Source organism: Hypanus sabinus, chromosome 6, assembly GCF_030144855.1.
Source record: "Hypanus sabinus isolate sHypSab1 chromosome 6, sHypSab1.hap1, whole genome shotgun sequence".
NCBI classification, from domain to species: Eukaryota; Metazoa; Chordata; class Chondrichthyes; order Myliobatiformes; family Dasyatidae; genus Hypanus; species Hypanus sabinus.
Window position 1 is genome coordinate 70,714,866 of NC_082711.1, and position 17,045 is coordinate 70,731,910.

Below are 17,045 nucleotides of genomic sequence, written 5' to 3' on the forward strand. Positions count from 1 at the left end.
ACACAATATCCAGAGTTTTATAGAGCTGCATTATTACCCCACTGTTCTTGAATTCACACCCCCCTGACGAATGAAGGCCAGCGCACCTTACACCTTCCTAACCATCCTATCAGCTTGTGCTGCAACCTTGAAGGATCTATGGACATGGACTCCAATATCCCTCTGTGTCTTCACAGCGCAATGACCGCTCCGCTTAAAACCTTCTTTTTATTGGTCCATGCCAAGTTCCTAGTAACTACAGTGATCTCAAGCTCTGCAGAATGTCCCAACAGGTCCCGTATGCTTTTTTAAAACTGACACTTACTCTCCATAAATAATTGTTCTAGAGATCCCAAACTCGTCAGAAAGCCCTGACACTGTACAGTACAGTGAAAGTTCTTTGTCTAATATTAAACTCAAATTGTGAAATGGGTAGATATACCTTCAGTAGCCAGTTTATTGGGTACACCTGTTGTTAATGCAAACATCTAATCATCCATCCATAGGGTAGCAACTTAATGTGTAAAAGCATGCAGACATGGTCAAGAAGTTCATTTGTTGTTCAGACTGAACATCTCAATGGATAAAGAAATATGAGCTAAGTGACTTTGACCATGGAATGGTTGTTGGTGCCAGATGGGGTGGTTTGAGTATCTCAGAAATGCTGATCTCCTGGGATTTTCATGCACAGCAGTCTCTGGAGTTTACAGAGAATAGTGTGAAAAAAAATCCAGTGAGCAGCAGTTCTGTAAGCGAAAATGCCTTACGTGAGAGGTCAGAGGAGAACAGCCAGAATTGTTTAAGCTGACAGGAACATGTTAGCATCTCAAATAACTATGTGTTACAACAGTGGTGTGTAGAAGAGCATCTATGAACGCACATGTTGAACCTTGAAGTGGATGGGTTACAGTAGCAGAAGACTTTTAACACACAGCTCCGTGACCACTTTATTAGGAACAGTAAGTACCAGTAAAGTGGGGACTGAGTGTATATTTGGATTTGTAACAGGTGTAAGACTTAAAATTTAGCACAGAAAATAGATGCATCTAAATTTCATTCAATTTTTGAATGCCTACAAATGAGTAGTTCATTTTTTTTATTGTTGTTTTCAAACAGAAGGAAGTTTTAACACTCTGGTTTTAATCGTGTTTTACAAATTTAATTTATTTATACCCATGGGCTTTATTGTATTCTTTCATTTGCTTAAACAGCACAAAATAAGGACACTTGTTATGGTCGCAATTGGTCAGTTGGTTTCAGTCTGATCTCAACTTACTATATGTCCCAACTGATACTAAGCTACCTGGTGGGAAGGGTTGAAGGTATTAATCATTGAAAAGGTATTTCAATTATCCATGCTAATAATATTTTGCAGAGTTTGAACTGAAATAATACAAAGCATTCAAACTTATCTGTCCTTGCTACAAATAGCCACAGCTGGAATGGAATATTTTCAGATATAATGAATAGCTCTGTACATATGGGAAAAAACAAAGTGAATTTCACATATGCAGAATGTACTTTCATTACAAATTATACATAAATTTGCAGCTGAAAAGTAAATGATTGTTTCAACACTGTAAAACTGAAACCAGTGCAATTTAACATGGGAATTCTGAAGTTGTTTTCAAAATTCAGTAAGTTGGGCTGCGCTGTCAGATTGTCAATTTTATTGCAACTGAATGCCAGGGATCTTCTTGAACTAATTTCTGTCAGCAGAAATATTGATAAAGTGGAAGTTCACATTGTGGAAACTTAGATCTTTGTGGACAACCTCTTTTGAGGACAGCTGCAAATGTCATTCTGGCTTCAAAATACAGTTCATTAACCAAGCTCGATGAAATCGGAAGACAGGATGCAGCCCCCATTTTCTGGGCTTCCTATTACACTGAGGACATTGTGATTTTTGTAATGCATTCCCAGTCAAATAAACAGCTGAGGGGCATTACATAAAGGCATGGAGCTTGCTCTGCTGTATTGGTCAAATGAATTTTTGTGACAAATCAAACATATTGAAAAAGTGGCTTTTTAAATATCTCTTTTGTTTTTAATTTTCATTGGAAGCCTCTTAACAGTGTAGAGTTAGGATTCAGACCTGCGTACAGCAAATCAAGAGCCTGTTCGTACAGATCGCGAAGACTCTCTGATTCACCATAGAGCTAGAACTGAGCTTCCATTTTTAAGTCAAAGAAAGCAAGTAGAATATTGAATACAGTGAGGTGGTTAGATTTATCTACTTACTGCTTAGAATTCAACTATCAGTACAAAATTCTTTATTCAGAGACTGAATCCACCTTGTAAGAGTATACATTTTGCTAGCATTCTGAAGAAAGTGAAATATTACAGACACATAGTTCATTCCAGAAAACCATGTCATGCTGTGGCAAACGTGGCATCACTTGACAGACGGAAAGCTCCGGCAAAGAGCTGAGTGATCATGACTGGATAATATTACACCCTAATGCTCATTAAAGAATAAGTAGTGGCTAGCGCACAAGTGATACCAAGCTCCAGCAATCCATTATCTGACTATTTGGAAATCCCAATGGTTTGGCATCTGGTTTACCAGTTTATGTTTGCCACACTCCCTTCCTATCCACCAGGGCCACAGTTCCTGTGGTCTCTTTACATTCAGAGGGGCCCTGGTTCCCATGCTCCCTTTCTACTCAGCAGTGTATCTGTTCCCATCTTCCCTTTTCATTCACTGGGGACCTGTTTCTACACTGTCGTTCCCCTCAACAGGGCCTGGTTCTTGTATCCACTTCAAAGTTACTTGGTTCATCAGAAAATGTATACCATGCAACCTCAAAATAAAGTGACTTGGACTATTAAGAAAAGTAACATTCAAATATCCAGTGACTCTATTAGACCAGCATTGCAAAGGTTCCAAGTGTGCCAGGCCATTGCCGTTACACTGTGGTGACAGATGGTCTTTGGTGATGTGAATCCACACCTAACGAGCTACATTGCAGGCACCACGGAAGAGCACGAGGCCACTGTCTCCAATCTCATTGACCAGGGTGATCTCCCATCCACTGCCATTAACTTCATAGTTCCCATACCCTACACTGCTCCTTTCTATCTCTTACTCAAGATCCACAGAACTAACTGTCCAAATAGGCTCATTGCTTTTGCCTGTTCCTGGCCCACTGAACTCGTGTCTGAATACCTCAACTCTATTTTGTTCTCCTTGGTTTAGTTCCCTCCCACCTACATCTGCGATACTTCACATGCTCTCTGTCACTTCAATAAATTTAAGTCCCTAACCCAGATCGTCTGATTTTCACTATGGATGTCTAGACCCTATACATTGCCACCCCCTGTACAAAGGCTTTAAAGCTCTTTGTTTCTTTCTTGAAATCTAAGCTAACCAGTTCCTCTCCACCACCACCATCCTTTGTCTGGTGGAACTGGCTCTTGCTCTCAATAATTTCTCCTTTGGTTCCTCCCAATTTCTTCAAACAAAAGATGTAGCCATGGGCACTCGCATGGGTCCCATCTATGCCTCCGTTCCAAGCCTACACTGATAATGCTCACCAACACTTCCTCTGTCACATTGACAACTTGATCGGTGCTGTTTCCAACATCCAGGCTGTGCTCGTTAACTTCATCAACTTTCCTCTGACTTCCAATCTGCCCACAACTGTTTTCCAAGATGAGGCTTTCCATTCTAGAGTATCCAAGGTATCCTCTTTTTCAAAGAACATTTCCCTTCCACCACCATCAATGCTACCCTCACCTGCATCTCTTTCATTTCTCACACATTTGTCTTCACCCCATCATGCTGCTACCATAACAGGGATAGGTTCCTTCTAGTCCTCACGCAGCACCCCAAAAGTACGTTTTTTTTTAACGTCTGCCATCTCCAACAGAATCCTAAACTAAGCACATCTATCCCTATCCCCCCCCCAACACTTTCTATAAGGACTGCTCTGTATGTCACTCCCTTGTCCACTTGTCTGTACCCATTGATCTTCCTCAAGTGCTAACACCTGCCCCTACACCTCCTCTCTCATCATCATTCAGGGCCCTAAACAATCCTTCTATATGAAGCAACAGTTCACCTGTGAGTTTGTCAGGGTCATCAACTGTCTGACGCTGGTGCTCCAGGGCTCCTAGTGCGGCCTCCTCTACATCAGTGAGACCCGACACAGATCGGGTACTACTTTACTGAGCACCTGCATTCTGTCAGCTGCAAAGGGCAATTTCCCAGTGGCTATCCATTTCAATTCAAGTTCCCATTCTCATTCTGACATGTCTGTGCACGGCCCCCACTACTGCCATGACGAGGCCAAACTTGGGATGGAAGAGCAATACCTAATATTCTCTCTGGGTAACTTCCAACTTGATGGCATGCACATCAATTTCTCTAATGTCCAGTACTTTCCTGCTTTCTTCTCTTGTTTTCCATTCCCATTTCTGGTCACCCTCTCATTCCTTCTCCTTTCCTCAACTGCCCATCACCTCTCCCTGGCTCCCCTCCTCCCTCCCTTTCTTCTATGGCCTCTCCTACTAGATTCCTTCTTCTTCCACCCTTTAACTCTTCCACGTATTCCCTCTCAGATTCTTCATCTCCCTCCCCCACCTAAACATCTTCCCTTTCACCTGGTCTCACCTACTACCTGTCAGCTTATATTTCTCTCCTTCCCCACCTTCTTCCTTTCCAGTCCTGATGAAGGGTGGCCCCCCAAAACATTGAATGCTCACACCCCCCCCCCATAGATGCTGGTTGACTTGCTAAATTCCTTCAATATTTTGTGTCTGTTGCTTAAGATTTCCAGCATTTGCAGAATCTTGCGCTACTGAGAATGTCATTTTTTTTTTAAACATAAAGCTTTCACTTTTTATTCCACAATAAATGAACGTAAGGCACGATTTCTCCAATCCTGCTCTGAAGTGCTGGTTGAGATAATGCTATTTTCTATAGTGATATTTGAACCGACAACATTCTGACTCACAGGCAGGACTATGACCAAATAATCTATAGCTGACAGATATAATGTTATTAATACTCATCAGCAGCAAAGTACCTGCCATAAGAAAAAGGGTTACAGTATCATATAGCTAATTTTTTAACGGATCTGGAAAAATGTTGATATATTACAAGTTTCCAGAAGCAGAAACAGAAAAAAGGGAAGAACAAAATGGATGGTTTCTAAATGGGGGGAATGCAGTGAAAATTAACAGATGAAATTGGGATAAGGCAAAATGAAACAAAATGTTAATCCAGGCAAGGCATGAATGGGAATAGAAGAAGTTTAAACTGGAATAGTTTATGTCAATGTTGAATCCCTAAAATGTGCTTAAATGCGGAATTGCCCAAAAGAGCAAGTGCTGTTTCTTGTGTGGATACCAAGCACCCCAGGTGTAGTGTAAGGGCTCAGACTGGGAGGTGAGAGTTCAACTGTGATATTGAATTAAAGTGACTGATAACACACCTTGGTCAGCAGGTTTAACAACAATGTTGGGGTTACACCCACGAGGACGGAGTGCTACAAATTCTGGATAAGTGAGTGAGCAAGAAAATTGAGATGAATTATTCTCCTCCTTCCTTCAACCTCATCACAGACCTTTCAATTTGTTCTTTCTGTCTTTCTGCATCTTAAATCTTGTTACATCCCTAAGATTTCCCAATCCTGATGCAGCGTCACTGAACTGAAGTATTATTTTTTATTCTATAGATGGTGCCTGACTTCTTCAGGACATGTAGCACTTCTAGCCTTGCTTGAACTTTCCAGCACCTGTGCTATTCTTGTTAATATAGCTTATAGACACCCCACTGTGATTTACTTAATGCAAGGCTGCAGAGGAACACAAAAGTCCTCGAGGTTAAAATATCTGATGACGGCCATAGTCACTGACATTGACTTTGATAGAAGGTGTAGGTTAAAAATGTTTTACTTAGACTTTTCATGTAGATTCTCAAACAAACCTCATCAGTGCTAATTGATACTGAAGTTAACAAGTCATGATTTGCTTTTTTGCAGAAATTAAATTATGATAGAATGAAAGCTGAAAGCCTCATGTGGTGTTTAGCTCATTGCAATTCGGGTTTTAGTTCTCAGCTATTTACAACCAGTAAGCTGTGACTGAGTCTGAGAAATTTTCTGTCCTCAACCAAACATTTTTGAAATTTATTTTCAGAAATATTGCCAAAGCTGGCATTTCTCTGAGAAAGGTCAGCTTCTTGAACTACTCTACACAGTAACCACGAAACATAGAAACATAGAAAATAGGTGCAGGAATAGGCCATTTGGCCCTTCGAGCCTGCACCGCCATTCAGTATGATCATGGCTGATCATCCAACTCAGAACCTTGTACCTGCTTTCTCTCCATAGCCCCGATCCCTTTAGTCACAAGAGCCATATCTAACCGCAAAAGACAGTCAAGAGTTAGCCTCATGAGTATGAGTGTGCAATTGAAGTCCCATCTAATCCAGTTTCATTAAGGATAGACCTTTCCTTCCATAAAGAGCATTCGCTAACCAGTTCAGGATTTAAAAGTCTCTGACAGCTGCAGTCACTAGATTTTTAAGTCCAGATGCTTTGAAAGTAAGTTTGCATTTTCAAAATGTCATAGCAGGATTAGCACTTATTTTATTTGGACTGTTTATAAGAACATAAAACCATAAGATATAGGGGCAGAATTAGGCCATTTGACCCATCAAGTCTTCTCCACCATTTCATCATGGCTAATCCATTTTTCCTCTTTGCTCCAATCTTCTGCCTTCTCCCTGTATTCCTTTTAAGACCAAGCTTTTACATTTATAGACCAGAAATATAACCTCAATAGTACCATATGCATATCTACAGAAACACCCTTTGTGATCACGGTGGTGGTGGCAGCATTCTTTGGCTAACAGGATTGTTGTGGAGAAACCACTTTAAAGACCATTAGAAAAGCTAATGTAAGGGTCACATGTTAATATGTAATTTGGATATGCTGTCTGAAAACTAAGCATAAGGTGCAGTTATGCTACTTAGGTCTGTGAAATTTCATAAACTGGGATTTGTCAGCATTTTTTTTTCAGATTTCCAGCCTCTGCTGTTTTTGTTTTACAATGCCTGATTTGCTGCCTGTTATGTCACTGGCATTTAGGGCACCAATGAAGGTCCTCCATCTCCAGTGGTGTTCAGGGCTTCATTGTGTCGGTAGCTTCTGCTCATTTTTCATTACTGTCAGTCATAAGTCCCGGGTGGGGTCTCAGGCAGACCGACCCACTCAGATGTAGAAGTTCATTGCTGTTTCAGGAACTTGAAATGTTTGAAGGAGAGAGAAATTGTTTGAGATCTTGTCCAGAAATTGTTCTCTGGATATAACACTGAAGGAAGGATGGAAGAGAGCAACATCTCAGTAACTGGAGCAAAGTAAACGTAGCTTTGCTCTGTTTCTGTTCATGACGTGTCCATGACAAGTGAGACCTGAATTGCCAGTAATATTCTTTATTTTCCAGCAATTACATCCTGCATATTGATGAAAGTTAAAATACAAATGTAACAAAAATAAAACATTTCATTTCTTGGAATAATAATGTTGGGAAAGTAAACAGGTAGCTTATCTGGTATCACCAATATTATTCTCTATCAAGGCCATCTTTAGTATTTATTAAAATTATATATATTTTTAAAGTTTGTTATTTGGGATTCGGGCATTCCTGGCAAAGTCATCATCTCTAACAGTTCTTGAGAAGGTGGTGAGGACCCTTCCTGAGCTGATGCTGTTTGATGAGAAGCTCTAATATCTGGACTTAGTGATAATGATTGCTATACACGTCTAAGTCAGGATGGGGTGTGACTTGGAAATGAACCTGCATATGGCAAGCATGCTCCTGCTGTCCTGGTAGACTCAGTGAGGACACTGTCATTGTGTGGTCACTGCCGATTTTGACCTGCGAGTGCTATTTACCATTTTCAGCCCATGGCTGAATGCTGTTCAGATTCTGCAGCATGCAACATGCACTGCGTCATTTCTAAAAGAACTGCAACGTTTACTGATGGTAAAGCAAACATCGCCACTTCAGATCTTATGATGGAAGGAAAATCATTGATGTAACAGCTGAAGGGTCAAGGCTACTACCACGAGAAACTCCTGCAGAGATGATCACAACACCCTTTCTCACAATGAGATAAGGAAACATAGAAAAGGCTTGACCCAAACACAGAGCAATGGAGACAATTAAGCAGTGGATAATAACATTGAAGGCAGGTAGCGACCAAATGGTGTACAATTTTTGGTGCTCATAGCCATTTCTTCAGATCACATTCCATGGGGAGGATGTACAGACTCCTTACAGCTGATGTCAGAATTGAACCCCCATGCCTTGAGCTGCAATGGCTAACGCTAACTACTACGTTCTCGTGGCCGCTTTGGGCGATCAGAACTGTTCCAAGTCTATTCAATTTAGCATGTCCGCAGGGTTACACAACATGATGGAGGATGTTGGTGCAAAGTTATTTATATACTTAACAAAAGAGTGATCAAATGCACATGGTCACATAGGAAGACCAGTGACTTGGAATGAGTATTCCTGTGCTGTCACTGAACCTTACCTCAGAAATAAACAGTCACTTAAGAAGGGAAAATAGGAAAGGGAGAAGAGGGGGTGGGCTGAAATCAGTCTTAAAAGAAAACAAAATGTAGAACTAATAGATCATCATAATAGACTACCTGGGAATATATCAAGGAAATCAGTCAAAGGCTTCTGGTAGTGTTCATAAATCACTTAAGTTATACTCTTACAGCTAATGTTTTCAACATTGCCTGAATGAATTAATGCCTGGCACTTCATGGTTAGCCACTATTATTCCATCTATAATAAATGATAAACACCAGTTCATTAGTACTTCTCGAGGTTTGAACAAAAATTCTAAACAGCCGATCTCCAAAAGATTGCAAACGCCCAATATTTTTATTTTGTCTATACTATTAGACATTCATTTTTCATTTTCCAATGAAAACAACTTGCCATTTGAACCATGTTTAAATCTACAATAGAAAATTACATTTGCAACAAAGATAGGAATTAGTTTTAATTGGGTTCAGAGTCAAATTGTATTTAATTAGATTGCTGCATTATAACTAGCTGAAAGGCAAATTTTCAGATCAATCTGGCACCCTGCTGTAAATGATTTAAGAGAGAAAGTTGGTAGGAGTAAAATGTTGGCCAAAATACTTTTGGCCCTGAGTTGTGAGTCAGAAAACCATACAGTAAAGAAACCTTTCCGACCACCGAGTCTTCACTGACTAGCAAGCACTCATTTACATTAATCTCAATTCATTCTCCTCCATGCTCATCATCTCGTCCCATACTCCATCAATCACCTATACAGAAGGGACAATTTCCAGTGGCCAATTAACTTACCAACCTGTATGACTTTGGGAAATGTGAGATCCATGCAGTTAAAACCAGAATATGTAAACTCCACACAGAGAACATGGGGTGGGGGTGGGGTGTCCAGGATAAACCTGGGTCATTAAAACTGATAAGCAGCAGCTATACTGGTTGTAATATTGTGCCTGTTGAATTTAAGTTTATCAGCCAAGAATTTTATATAAACTAATTAGCAAGTACATTCAAGTTTTATACTTAAGACTCTGGAATAAACAATATAAAGCATTAGGAAAACATGTATAAGTCAAACAAATTAAGTTTTCCTTGCATTTCCACCATTCAGTTCCTCTACTGTCATAATTTCGGATTTCATTTGCATCTATCATTTACACCTCCCCAAAACTTTACCACTCTCTTTGAACAAGCAACAATTTCCCTTTGTCTCCATGCAATCACAAAACTTTCCTCTTCTCTCTGTTTTTCCCCATTCTCTGTGATGTAAATCTTCCTTTTTCCATAACTTTTTTTCCCCTCTGATGTAAGGTCCAAGATTTGAAATATTAATTCTATTTCCCTTTCTATCCAGACTGCCCTGATCTGATAAGTGTTTCCAATAATTCTGCTTATTGTTTAATTGCAGAATTCTAGCATCTGCAGAATTAAATTGCCTCTTATTTTGATGTCTGTGCCCTTGACAATGTAAGCTTTTAATTCCCTCTCTAGTCCCCTCTTCCTTCCTTAGGATACCATTCTCCATATGTTTGCTGTCACATTTTATCTGATAACTCCTCTCACTGACAATGTGTCTTGGGATGCTTTGAATCGGGCTATATAAATTGTTGTTGCCTTACAACCAACAAAACTGATGCAGCAGGAATTTTGAAAAACATGCTTATATTACTTTTAAATATTTAGTTATAACTTTCAGTCTGCCACTGTGCAATAGTAATTCAAAAAACTAATCAACCTTCTTTAACTGGAATCACCAGATGAATACATTAACCACCCATTGCTGTGGTTCCCTTTGATCATGACGGACTAATATCTGCTAAGCACTTTTGTACATATTCATGGATTAAAAATAGAATATCACATTCAAATGCAATTTCTAATTTTGCCTGTGAAAATTATGTTCCCAAATTGAAATAAAAATTTTATGAGATAAAACTCAATATGGTTGGTGTAAAGCTCTCTTTAACAAGCCAACTTTTGAATATATGATGCTAAACCAAGATGGATAGCAGTGGGAAACGATGGATATTGACTAATTACCTAGCAATTAAACATTTATTTTCCAGTTAATTATGTTTGCCAACAATCAGCAAGATTGGAAATTCAATTCTAATGTAATGAAAGATCACTCAAACTACAGCACAAAGTATAAATTAAACTATACAGCTTCAGTTAAGTTATATTATGGTTGGATTATTATTAACAGTAAATAGATGAATAAATGAGCTTACTCCAAATTTATGCATACTAAATCCAAGAAACATTTACATATACCGTACATATAACAATGTAAAAGAGGAATAATGCAAAGGCTGACAACATATCATTAACCAAATTTTAATGAAACCATTAGTTAGTCATGGGGAGAGATTTGGAAGTTCAAGAAGCATAGTGATCTTCAAAGTTTTTAAATGTACTTAAGTAAAACATTTTGTGAAGTTAGTTTTGAATACAAGCAACGTAAAAGTTAAATGATGGTGTAGAGAGCTGTATTGTCAGCCCAATAATTCTTAACTACTTGTCATTTTTGACACAGCTTTGGTTTGCATCAGTTTCTACAATTCCTGAAGGCAAAGACTGTTCAACAGTTATTCATTATGTGTGAACCCTCACCGTTCAATCTGTCACTCATATTTGATGATAAATTGGGAAGACTGAAATTAATTTTGTGTTTCTAAGTCTTCTCCATTCCAAAAGCAAAAGACATCCTCCACTCTCCAAGGATAACAACAGGATCACTGGTTAGAATTTGGATGTGGCACCCTGTTGAACTTCCATGAAATGTTAAATCTAATTAGATGGTGTGGTGTGGAATGCAGCTCTATCTGGCCGGTCATTGGCTTGAATGAAACAATATGACTATCAGTCTCAAAATTATATGGCAGTTAGGCAGTTTTGAGAAATTAAATACCTGTCACTTTGGCTGTCCAACACGGATAAACTGAGAAAAAGCAATTGGAAATTCAAACCAACTTGCAACATAGTTTTAAAAGCAAGGGTACTGCTTTAAAGTTATTAAGTTAAATTCCATTTTTATTACATAGGTCTCCAAGACTTTTGTAATGTGAAATTTATGTCACAAAAAACTTGTGAAAGCACATAATTAGACTGACAGTACCATATGGGTGTGAGCTATAAAATTCTATAATTCTACCAGTGCACCATAATAGAATATCAAATTATTAGATGCCATAGTTCAATGTGCATGAATGCACTAATGTAACATATTGTAAGTCACAAAACACATTATTAAAATACAGAACACCAGCTATTCCACTCAGCTCTGCAACCTATTCTCTCCTATCACTTTCGACACGACTCTCAGTGTCTTATCTTTTGAAGTGAGGTTTTAAAACTGTTTAATTGATCTATTCCATATGCATCCAGGAACACACTGTACATAACTTGCCTCTAAAAATACAGTGTGGGTGTGAAACAAAAAGACTCGGCCCATTAGATTTCTTTTTTGAAGTATTTTAGTACTGGCATCATGACAATTTGTATAATTTGCAATTTTCAATTCTAAAATATTACTTTTGTGCATCATAAGGATATTAGTGTATATTTCATGATCTGGTATCATTTCTTTTAGTACCTTGGGTGTCTGTTACCAACAATTTTTCAAGTAATTTTGCTGTTAGTTTGGTTTTCATTAAGTTACAGGTCTGTGTCCAAATCCTCCAAATAATGGATATTACATATTGCTTCATAATATATTACATAACTGTTACAGAAGTATTATGTTATGTAACATAAGTATTGAATATTCAAACTATTTCCTCATGGTGGGGAATCAAACGCAAGAGGGCTTAGGTTTAAAGTGTGAGGAAGGTGTTTCAAAAGAAAATTTAAGGGGTAATCTGAGAGGTAGGTTTTTTCTTTACATAGAGAGGTGATGGAGTCAGATAAAATTGTGAGGTTTAAGAGGCATTTAGGTGACATTTAGATGGGTCAAGTACTGAAGGATATGGTTCCAATGTGGGAATATGTGATTAGTGTAGATGGACAAATAGGTTGACATTGATGTATTGGGCCTAAGGCCTGTTCCTGTGCTTTACAGCTTTGTACTTGAAAACTGAACGAACGGTCCTACGAGATTTTCAGGATTCCTCATTCTATCAATACATTGCTATTTTTCAGCTATTTTCACCAAAATGTGGCTGAATTAATAGCATTACCCTGACTGTCTTTTTTTATGGACAATGAAATGGTACAGCTCAGAAGACTCTCCTTTCCACCTTGTTAGGATGCTGAATCTTTTCTAACTTGTTAGGATGCTGAAAGATGAATCATGATTGCATCATGATGCAAGACAGACGGTCAATAGGACCATCATTGCAACAACACAGCAGAGCCGCAGTTTCTGACTGGCTAATTTTGTGGCAATTCAACCAATAAAAGAAAGGTCGGGCAAAGCTCTGCAGCTATTTTGGAGCAGCTATTAAGAGAGTGGGTGCTGAGGCTTTAACTCAAGAGGCTTCGGTCGGGTAGCAATACTAAATAGCAGCTAGGAACGGGTAAGGTTTTTATTTTCCTGTTAACCTGTGAATTTTGACAGCATAGACAGAATGGGAGTCAGGGCAGTGGAATGCTCCTCTTGCAAAATGCCAGGAAACCTCACTGCCTCCCTGATGATTGCATTTGTGCAGCACCAAACAGATCAGGTGAAGGAATTGGGGGTGAAGGTGGACATACTCAGGATCATCCAGAAGACGGAGGTTATCATAGATGAAAGTTTAGAGTGGTGGTCACACCTCAGGTGCAAGCTACAGATAAACCGGTGATCAATTGGAGAAATAAGGGGAGAAGGCAGACACTCCAGGGTTCCCCTATGCCCATTCCCCTCAAGAAAACATGTATACCCCTCTGGATACTGTTGAGGGGAGGGCCTTCCAGAGGTATCAGCAGCAGTTGGGTTAGATGCACCATGCCTGGCTCTGATACAAAGTAGGAAAGGTGAAGTGAAAAGGAGCAACAGCTTTAGGGCAACTCGATGGTAAGGGAAACAGAGGGCGCAGACTGGTGTTTCTGTGGCTGCAATTGAGATTCAAACATGTCCTGCAGGGGGTACAGGACATTCTGAGAGGGGTGAGTGAGTAGCCAGAAGTTATGGTTCATATAGGTACCAACGACACAGGTGGAAGCAGGGATGAGGTCGTGCAAAAGGATTTTAGGGAGCTAGGTAGAAAGTTAAAAAAGCATGACCTTGAGGGCTGAAATCTCTGGATTCTTACATGTGCCACATGCTAGTGAGGTGAGAAATAGATATACAGCACAGTTTAACTTGTGTCTAAGGGACTGGTGTAGAAGGGAGAGATCTGTGGATCATTGGACTGTTTTACAGGGCAGGTGGGACTTGTCCAAACAATATGATCTGCATCTCAGCTGGAGACGATCTTGACTGGGAGGTTTGCTAGTGCTGTTGGGGAAGATTTAATCTAGAGTGGCAGTGGATGGAAACCACAGAAACGGGTAGCAGAGATGAGGGCAAGGGAATGGTAATGACAAGTAAAACTAAAGTAAAGACAACAAGGGGTAGGGTAAGAAACACATGGGACTGTTGGCTGAATTGTTCATTTCAATGCTAGGAGTATTATGGGAAAGAAGGATGAAGGTAGAGCCTTGGATCAGTTCATGGAATTACGATGTTGGTGTATTACAGACAGTTGCTTGCACGAGGTCAGCATTGGCAGTTCATTGTAAAACACAGAGATAAGTCAGGAGCTGAAGGGCATTCATTGGGAGCAGCTGCTGTTGGACATGTGGGAGTTGTTTAAAGGCAGCTGATCAGGTTCAGTATGTTTCAGTAAGGAACAAGGTAAAAGGTGGTAAGGTAAGTGATCCAAAAGGTCCTAAATTTAGTCAGCAAGTGAAAAGAAGTGTACATTAGGTATATGGAAGCTCAAGTCAGACAGGACCCTTGTGGAATATAAAGATAGCTAGAAAGTGCTCAAGCAGGTGATTAGAAAGACCAAACGAGGCCATGAAATGCCCATGGTGAGCTGAATCTAGGAGAATTCAAAGGCATTTTTTGCTTATATTAAGAAAAAGAGGATTACTAATGAAAGTAACACATACAACATGCCAGGAGAACTCAGCCGGGCAGACAGCGCCCATGGAAAGAAATAAACAGTCACTGTTTCAGGTTGAGCCCTTCATCCTATGTGTTAGCTAAAGAGGGGGCACGTCCACTTAAGGCTAAAGGAAGGAACTTGTGCTTGGATTCAGAGCAAGTGCTGAGGAACTAAATTAATACTCTGTGTTGGTATTTACTGAGGAGTAGGCGTTGGGAGATAATGGGGTATGCTAACAAGTTTGGACATTTCGAGATTAATGAGGAGGTGGTGCTGGTTCTTCTGAGAGGCGATAAGGTGGATGAGTCCCCAGGGTCTGATGGCATACATCTCAAAATATTGAAAGAAGCAAGTGAGGAGATTGCTGGGGTTCAGAAAAATGTTGGTTTCCTCACTAACATCAGGAGAGGTCCCAGAAGAGAAAATACTGTATTTTTATTCAGTACAGGAAATAGGGATAATCCAGGCCAGTGATAGAAAAGCTATTGGAGAATGTACTGAGGGTTAGGATAGATTGATATTTGGAAAGGCCTGGCACCCTTGGGGACAACCAGTATAGGTTTGTGTAGGGCAGATCAAGTCTTAATAAAAAAAAATTGATCAAGTTTTTGAGGTGATAATGGGGCTTGAGAAGGATAAAGCAGTAAGGCATTTAATAAGGTCCAACACGGGAGGTTGATTCAGAAGTTAAAGATGCATGGGATCCAGGGTGAATTGCAAGTTTGCATTCTGAACCAGATGGCCCATAGAAGGCAGAGAATAAGAGTAGAAGGCTATTGTTCTGTCAATATCAATAATTTCATTGAAAAGGTGGGTGGTGACCAGCAAGTTTGCAGATGATGTCAAGATTGCACAGTGTATATAACTATCCAAGGTTACAGCAAGATATAGATCAGTTACAGATTTGGGCAGAGAAGCAGCAGATAGAGTTTAAATCAGGCAAATGTGAAGTGATGCATTTTGGGACATCACATGAAGTTAACAGTAGATCCTTTAATAGCACTAGTTCACTGAAAGTCGCTATGCGAGTAGATAAGGTGGTAAAAAAGGGATATGGTACGCTTACCTTCATTGATAGAGGTGACGAGTGTAGGTAAGGAATTCATACTGCAGCTATAACACTATATAGAACTTGGATGTTAAAGTATATAAAACTTTAGACAGAGCACTCTGGTACAGTTCAGGTTACCCTGTCAGTCCACACTGGGGGTACTGCGTGCAGTTCTAGGAAGGATGTGGAGGCTGTGGAGAGGATACAGATGAGGTTTACCAGGATGCTGCCTGGATTAGAGAGTCTGAGCTGAAAGGAAAGGTTGCACAAACATGGGTAGTTATCCTTAAAGCATTAATGGGAGACATGACAGAGGTTTCTAAAATTATAAGAGACATAGAAAGGGTGAACATCAGGGTAGAAATATCTAACACCAGAGGACATGATTTTAAGGTTGGGGAATGGAGGGGAAGGGAGTTTATTGGTAAAGAGTTTTCTTATATACACAGAGTATATGGGCTACCAGGGATAGTAATGGAAGCAGGCAGTTTGCTGGAGTTTGAAGGGTTTATAGATACATGGATATACGAAAGGAAGGGACAGATTTGGATGATACTCAGGAGGAAGACATTTCATATAAATGGGCATTGACTAGCACATTATGGGCTGAATGGCCTGTCACGTGCCACTTGTTCTCTGTTCTATGCAATACCTGCAATAGTAGGAGCAGCAGATGGGTTTATCACTAATGATATTCAGTGATAAGACCACATTGAACGGTGGTGCTGGCTCAAAGGGCAGAATGGCCTACTCCTGCACCTATTTTCTATTGTCTATTGATCATAAGGTATAGGAGCAGAATTAGGCCATTTGACCCATCAGCCTGCTCCGCCATTTCATCATGGCTGATCCATTTTCCCTCTCAGCCCCAATCTCCTGCTTTTTCCTCATGCCCCTTCATGCCCTGACCAACCAAGAATCTAACAACCTCTGTCTTAAATATACATAAAGACTTGGCCTCCACAGCTGCCTGTGGCAACGAATTCCACAGATTCATCATTCTCTGAGGAAAGAAATTCCTCCTCATCTCCATTCTAAAAGGACACTGCTCTATTCTGAGGCTGTGTCCTCTGGTCTTAGACTCTCCCACCATCGGATCTACTTCCGGTGTCATCAGTTCACATTTCCAAGCCACAAATCCGCACACCTGCTGATCACACCAAGATATCATACAATCTTACAGCTCTGATCCTTCCAATTAAGAATTAACAGAGAGGGAAAAAAAGACTAGTGGGAATAGTCAATAGGGCCCTCAGCGATATACCATGGAATAGGTTATATACATTCTGTGGCAAATTTATTACATACCTCCTGTAGCTAATGAAGTGGTCACTGAGCGTATGTTCATGATTGTCTGTTGCTGCAGTCTATTCACTTC

The 17,045-nt window shown here is 39.9% G+C and overlaps 1 protein-coding gene across 19 annotated transcripts in view; it reads right to left on the reverse strand.

Moving 5' to 3' along the window:
- tpk1 (thiamin pyrophosphokinase 1) overlaps positions 1-17,045 on the reverse strand; it is a 364,043-nt gene that overhangs the window by 47,671 nt on the left and 299,327 nt on the right. The window lies entirely within an intron of this gene.